The following is an 8,654-nucleotide window of genomic DNA, read 5'->3' as shown; positions in this document are numbered from 1 at the left end:
ACATATTTTATGAAAATATTTGAATTGTAGTAACATATCAAATACTTTCACATATTCTAGATAAAAATAAAACTTTTCATTATTCATCGGCCCAATTTTCTCTGTTTAACATGAAATAATATAGTTTAAATTCCATTTGTTTGTTTAAAATCAGTCATAAAAAAAGAGATTGCTTGCATAAGACCAAATAGGAATTCATAGGAATACATAGGAATGAAAGATTGATCAAGATATTTAAAACGAACTGTAAAACTCCATCAATAAGTAATCAGTTCCATAGATGCGTAGCCAAAACTACATTGTAAACTTTAGCAAGGAATAAGATGTATATCAAAATTAAACGTTTTAATTATCTTTTATTGTTTATTACCTACAAAATTAGGTACAACCATGAAACAGTTAATGGATACATTCAAATAATGGGTATTCAGTATAAAAAAAAACGTTAGATGGGTGGGTGAAAAAGCAAATTATTTACAATAAAAATTGAAATCAGATATGTTAATCGAAAAAATTTATCATTCTCCTTTTCCGTAAATTAAAATAGTTAAATATTTTGTTTTTCTCATCACCAGCTTCGCACCCCTGTTTACCAGAGGATTCTGGTAGCAGACAAGTTGACTTAGACCACCATACATACACAACTTTGTTGATTCTACAAAATTGAGTAGAATTATAGATAGATATCAAAGGTGATTGGATAAACACTGTAAAAAATAAATCAAGAGATAAATAGCAACCGTTTAAACTCTAACATTTTTATTTTATAAAAAGACAAACTGTAATATATTCTAGCTTTATGAGTGTTGAACCTGCAAAGTATAATTATAATGTTACCTCTCTTCATGTAACATATAGTATTGACAATATTAGCTTAGAAATTCGACTGTACCAATTAGTAAGGGTGTTATAATAATCATAATAAATTCGAATAGCCAAAAACCTTCAATTACTGTATTGTTTTATTTTCTTTCGCAGTGTTTGTGCTTGTATGTACAATGCTATGTCCTTATTCTCTGGTGTATGTTTGTAGTTATATAGAAATTTGCTAGATGTGATTTATATTAACAGTGCTTTAGGCAACAAAAGATGAAAAATCAACTCCATTCTGAGCTTCGTCGTATAGTGGAGTGTGTGCTACACTTTGTCAAGGTTGCTAAGAAAGGTTGTACTATCTTTTTCAAAATCTTTCTAATATTTATTTTTTGGTAGGGGTATGACAACCTTATTTACTGTTTTAACATAAACAAAAGGCCATTACAATATAAATATAAAACAGGACGTCCATGCTTTATTTTGTAAAGTGTGTAAAAATACCTATTTCCAAAAAACTTTAGGGTGTGACTTTTTTACTTTAACACCCCTTGGCTGTTTTAGAGGGGTGTAGGCCCATGTCAAGGGGGGTGTAATGAGGTTGACATTTAGGGAATGAATATATCCCTGACAAAATCAATTGAGAAAGATATACATCCCCTTCTGCACACCTCTGTTTAAGATACATGATACATAGTTGCATTGTGAGAGATGCTAAGCTCTGCAGATCACGCTTTGTTGGTTAAAAGTAGAGGTAGTCCAATCCTGTACATATTATAACCTTGGTAAAATTCTGAGTTCAGACTCACACACACCAAACACCCCACCAGAGTCGAGATGGCAAAAACTTAAAATAAATATTCACTTTCACAGTGTTTACGCTCTATTTCAGCTCCATATCTCCGTTTTACATTTGTGATGGAAAGTTCACAAGGTTTGTCTGTGTGGAAATTAAATTGAGTTTAAATTCGTATAAAAATAAACAAGCCAACAATTTTATGAATGGCTTTCCTCAAGTTCAAAAATATTTGATGTAAAATATGTATTTTATCTTAACTATGTACTATCCGTCGGGATGTTTTATACAAATTAGTTTAGTTTAGATTTTAATCTATACCTGAACGTTTATAAGGATTTAAGCTATGATATTTTTGGATATTGAAAAACATACATCTGTCCCCACAGGTTTGTTGTAGATATAGTGCTTAACTTTCATTTGATCGCATAGTGTTAATAAAGAATGACAAAAAGCTTTGTGACTGAAAGACGATAATTTGGGAGGGGAGAAAGTCGAACCAGCATGTGACGTCATAAAAATGAGTGATTATCCATCTCTTTTTTAGGGGTTTTCTTTCCAACTCCTCCTCTCTTCATCCCTCATTTTTATGACGTCAGATTTTTATTCAGGCGACTTTCTCCGATCATCGATAATAGCTGTTTATATAGTTTCTGTTTTATAAATAAACTTAGAAAACCATTCTACAAATATGATGAATTACAATTTGGGAAAAAGTCAAGACTACAAAAGCTGCTAACTACTTAACTGCTTATGACATTGCACATTATTAGAACTTAGTCCTTACTTGAAAAATCTTAAAATATAATATGTTATATAAAAAAGAAACTTCTCCTCTCTTTTAAAACAAAATATGTATGTGAAATTTATTTTGTTTTCACATATTTAAGTACAATTGTCTTTTCTGAATTTTAGAATTTAGCAGGAAAATGTGAAAATATACACACAATATGTATGCTTAAGATTTCAAGATGGCTTAAAAGGGGCAAGGTCATGCGGGGTGTGTAAAATGGGAAATACCAAAAGGGAGAGCCGGTTTAAAGAGGATGGGAGTGGGGGAGTTAAAATAATGGTATCTTGTGTTTGCATAAAGTAAAGTGAAATCAAGGTATTGCAAGTGTTAGAACAGTGAGGCATTTCATCTGATGACAGTCAAATTAATCGACTAATCTTAACTTATTCATGCTAGTGGCTACATCACTAGTCTTTAGGGAAACAAATAGCCTATAACGGTTTTAGTTGTCAGAGGTAGTGATTTATCAATGTAATGTTGACTTTGTATGTTAGCAAACTTTATTTTTTATGCAATATAACTATATATCTGGATTTACATTGTTTATAATAGGCTCTGTGGCTTTCGTTTAGTGTGGCTGATTATTCCACCCAGCCCATCAGCTTTCCCGAAAACTAGTTGCGGCTGTTTCAGTATAAAATCTGCTTAAAATATGCTCGTCTAAGAATTATTCGGTTAAGTGTGTGGCTGGTTGAAGTTTATTAAACTTGTAAGCTTAGGATAGCTGTGGCTGAGGTGGCAGTAGCTGCGTGATAGCGTATGAATACCTCGCGGTTGAAGATAAGGCTTTTGTAAGTCACAGAGCTAATTGTAGCTCTAGTTGCTGAGCCCTGTTTATTAATACGAATCCATAATAGGTTTATACAATCTTTTAAATCAAAATAATTTATATATCCTCACTGTATAAGGTGCCAGGTATGCGTTGCACATACCAATAGATTTAACAAATATAGAAGTACATTTACAAACTTGTAAAATACAATAGAGATAATACAAATCAATAATTTCAATAGTAAGAAAGATATCTGTTTGTTTGTCTGAAACCAATGCTATCCGTTGGGAGTTTGTGTTTTTCTATTTTATTTTAAAAATCATATCACACTTTTAAGACAAAGGCTAACAGGCGAGAAATGAGGATATTTGTTTTATTTATTTATTTTGCACCATAATCTTTTATGCTATCATTTCAAACTAAGAATGAACTTTAGTGATACTTTTATTTTTGCAATGAATAAAAATTTTGTATAATGCAATGAAATATATATACATAAAGTACTGACAGCACTACTGCAATGTAAACTTGGCAACCTTGTTCCTTTAAACAAACAGGTACATTATATGCACCTTATCTTCATTTAATCTCTTCATCAAGGAATACATCACACATTTGGGTATGCACTGCCCATGCATGGACACACACACACACACACACACACACAGCCTTGCACACTCAATTTCACATACAAACCCAAAATTAACAGACTGTCATAGTAAACCAAAAAACATAATATATTTTATTGAATGATGTAAAAGACCTAAGTAATCATTTTTTTTAATTAGCAATTCTGATAAACTTTTCATTTATATTTAATAAGGGAGACTGACCAATTGCTAAGATCCTGTAAAGTTATATCTTCTAAGACAAGATTAGATCACTGATTTTTTAAAAAGTTTATCTAAAATGATTGAAAATCCTTATATCAAAGTAATGTGATGTTTGTCTGTGTATCTGTTTGTAATAAAGGATCTCGCTAACCGCTGACTTGATTTGGTTTTCCTTAACAGAGTAGCTTCTCATAGGGTCTGGGAAGGTTTATAACTATTTAGGAGGAGGATACCACCAACCTCCAAAGAGGAATCGTCCCTAGGAAAAAATTACCCCTAAAAAAAAAAATTAGTTCTAAAATCTAAATTAAAAAGTGTTAATGAATTTAACTCCCCCCTTCTCAAGAGCCCCTTGAGGCCTCTGGGGGCGTAGCCGCAAGTTTAATTATAAAAAGAAATAGGGAGACTATCATTTTTTTCATGTTAAATTATCTTATTTGCCTTCTTAGTATCAAATAATTAATGAACAAAACATAATTATAAATAAAAATTTTACTCTACATAAAGGTTCTGTAAAAACTTGCATAGGATATTCTTTTTTTTTACCTGGTGTGTGTAAATATTTAGAATATTCTGGTCTGCAAGCAAAATTAAATTTGCATAGATAATAAATGATAGCGAACTCTAGAAATTGTATGAATAAGAATACCAGAATGGGGTATTGTGTAGAAGAATTTTCAGTAAATGAAGTAATTTTAAAATTTAATTTCCAGCATTGCTTTGGAACCGATGAATAAACCAATGAATTATAACTGGTTCTGAGCCATTCTTCTTCATGAGATTAAAACCAGTTATTTATACTGTGTCTTCAGCATCTTGGGGCTAAAAACACTGGTTTTAGTCTTATAATTATACATTTTTATATCCACGGAAATTTGTTTATTATATGTTGTCATAGATAACTATTCTAGATCAGTTCTGATAACCTTATTTTGATTTATCTTATTCCTCATACTTTTGGGCAATTCACTAAGTTTCTCTCTGTCTATCTATAATACAAAGTAGAACGATGTCTGTCTGTTTGTTTGTGTGTTTGTGTGTTTGTCTGTTTGTTTGTAATGAAGGATCTCGCTAACCGCTGAACCGATCGGGTTCTCCTTAACAGGGTAGCTTCTCATAGGTCTCGGGAAGGTTTATAACTATTTTCTTGGGGGGTGGGACACCCCCAACCCCCCCCAAAATTTTTTTTTTACTTTTTCTTTTAAAATCTAAAATAAGAAATTCGACTCTCTCCTCAAGTCCCCCTAGAGGCCTCTAGGGGCGTAGCCGCTAGTTATGCTATAAAGTGAAGACGCTGGTAAAATAAGAGAAAAATCAAAAATTTTCGACCAATTATCATGATTGATGTCACAATAGAAGGAAATATGACATAAATCCAAATGGTTTGTTCAAACGTTATAAAATTTGTCCCCTTTATTAAGAGATACCAGCTTCTGCTACAAAGAAAATATAATTTTTCAAATTAAATCTATTCTGCTTAAGTTTCTTGTAAATCTACCTTTGGCCATAGAGAAATTATTGTATTTTGATATTTCATGCTTGTATTAAAATTAGCAGTGAAGATTCCCATTACCTCTTATCTTGATTCAAAATACTTATGATATTGGGTCCAATTTCTTATGATAAGGATTATATAAGACTTAAAACCCAGATTAAACTTATTGGCCTATCAATATTATATGTAATTTTTTAGTCAACAGATTGACTTCTTTCCTTTCAAAATTGCTTTTGTTGGACATCAGATTTTTTTTAAATGTAAACGCAGAATGAAATACGATTTTGATGTATCTCTAAAAGCGTATCTCTATTATTATTATTCCAAAAAGAATATATTGATGTATAGTAAAATTACTCAAACCTAAAAAATCACTTTATCAGATTAAATGAAATATTGAAAAAAATATAAATTAGTCTGAATATAATTAGGAAAAAGGTATTTAAGAAAAAAATTGGCATAAAAAAACATCATATTTGTCTTCATTTTTTAAAAACATTCGTAAAATAAAATCCTCAGCCAGTACCATAATTTAATTTAATGCAAAAATTATTTGTGTTATGAGTATCACCTTTTACTAAGTTAAAATGAAAATCTGTTTATATTATAAGTTAGAAAAAGAAAAAAGCGCTAAAAATAACCCTCAAATCTTTCTTGAAAAGAAATATAAAAAAATCAAACAATGCAGAATATCTTTTCTCTTATTTATTCGAAACCGAGTAATATCCGGTGGAATAGAACCGGTTCTTATCCATACGAAAAAAAATATGTCTAGCATAGCAATTTTCTACGTATATACAATGTACAATCTTAGGATTAAAACCATTTTTTTAGCCCGCGCCTTCGGCATCTCAGGGAAAAATAAACAGATTTTAATCTTATAATGGTACATTTTATATCCGCGGAAATCTGTTTATAATACGATGCGATAAATAACTATTATCAGTATTGACAATCCTTTTTGGTAATTCCTTTTACTCTTCATTGTGTGGTAAATGCAGATTCCGGAAATCTAATACAATTTTTGAACATCAAATATGTAATGAACAGGGATTTAGATTCTTGAAAGGTTGGACAAGGACAGGCTATTTGTATTTGTATAAAATCATGGAAGTGCTATTTATTTGCTTATTAAGACCTCGGGAACTATTGGACTGATATTTTTTTGGAAGCCTCATATTGGTTACTTGTAGAAATCATTATTAACCATAACATTTGAAATTAGTAACTACTGCTGCTTCATAACGAATTATATTTAAAAGATAAAAATCTTAATTTTTTATCGCATCTCTTGTCATCAAGCTATATTTATTATATTTTTTAGATCTTTATTACGAATATCATCTTAACATGTTGTTTATTCATTATTGATGTATGAACTTTAATAAAAGTAAAAATTGTACTAAACTTATAGTAAATTAAACATAATTAAACAAAGATGACAACATCCATAAAAGCGAACCATAACATATTATGTATTAAGATGTCAAAAAACGAAAAAAATAAAGTATTAGCATTATATAGAAATATGAATAAAAATTTTGGAATAATCTTTTGCAAACTGTTTGATATTAATGCAAATTAAAAAATCATGTGAATTATATGTTGCTATTATCCTATTGTATAAAGTAGTAAGCTTTTTTGTTTATAGCGTAAGATTTTTAAAACTACTGAACCAGATGCGTGCAGAAGGAGGTTGGATACACCCTTCTAGGTGTCCAACCTTCTACAGCCATATTGACAAGGATTTACACCCCTGCCGCTTGTAGAATATAAAAATATTGTTTATAAAAAGGGAAAAGTAAATGTTTAAGTTAAACAGAGTTTAAACAGAGTTGGTATCCAGGGAGTAAGGGAGGGGACAATGGGCAGTTAATTCAATTTTATAGTTGTGACCCTTTAAGGTTGAAAACCCAGATATTTCCAGATTAAACAAGTATTTGCAATATAGCAACCTTTAGTGGAAATTTTTGACTTTTTGAATTCGAAATGCACCATCCTTAAACTGATGCTTTACTACAAGCCTTAGATTCTAGAGATCAAATCCCTTGTTTACAATTCATTTCCATAATTGTTATTTAAACTTCGGAAAATTAAGGAAACATACCATTTTACTTTTACAACTTCTTTTACCCAAATTTTTTTATTGTATTGATTAAAAAGCTTAGACATGAAAAAGCCTTTAAATAATTACATTACAAAACTTACTAAAACAATTACCTTCCTACAGAACTTTTAACTTAAGTTATTTCATTTAACGAAATAAAAATGAGATACCTTGCGTCAAAATTTCATACTACATAATAAAATAGTTGAGAACATAAGTACATCTTAATTTTAAAGATCTTAAGGTTTAAGTAACATATCTTAGGATAACTGGTAGCTGCGCTCCTAGCATCCAGGACAGAAAAATAAAATAACACCATCTTGAGATTTTAATGATAAACAAACCTTGAACAACTCAGGACTTCGTGAATTTTCCCTAAAAGAAGGTGTATCAACTTTTTTTTTATAGCTAGCCGGTTCTTTTAGTAAGTAGTAGATGTAAAATTTTTCATAGAATTCAGATATGCAATCGGTTTTTTTGTAGACCTCTTATTTTTTAAGTAATTTAAGTTTTAAAAAAAAATTAAGTCGATTTTAAGGTACTAAAATGCAACAAAAAAAAGAAAGAAAATGGCCATTATGAACAAAAATAGTAAGATCTTTAATTTGACACCTTACTTTTTCAATTCTGTCAGGTAATTATTGAAAAAATCGATTTTTTTAAACCCACGAGAATAAAAACTTTGACATTAATTTTATTATTTCACAGGTAAAAAAATATGGGTTCATATATACCTTTAGAATCAGAAAAATATTACGAATTCATTGTAAGCAAAATTGAAAAAAAAAGTTTACAATATAGTATATAAACTACAATAAAAGGAATTATATGAAAATATCATATTATATTGTACAGGCAACGTCTTAATTCTTGAATTGAGTATAAAAATGGGAAGGGGGTAAAGAGGGGGTAAAAAAGGGAAGACGATAGTGTTGCCTGAACAAAAAATACAATTGGCCATTTGTTTAATTTTTAATTTTTTTACTTTTTTTCAATTTTGCTTACAATGGATTCGTAATATTTTTCTGATTCTAAAGGTATATAT

The sequence above is a fragment of the Acartia tonsa genome, chromosome 1 (genome assembly GCF_053477335.1).
Source record: "Acartia tonsa isolate MP-2025a chromosome 1, ASM5347733v1, whole genome shotgun sequence".
Lineage (NCBI taxonomy): Eukaryota > Metazoa > Arthropoda > Copepoda > Calanoida > Acartiidae > Acartia > Acartia tonsa.
Note: the sequence above shows the minus strand (reverse complement) of the source record.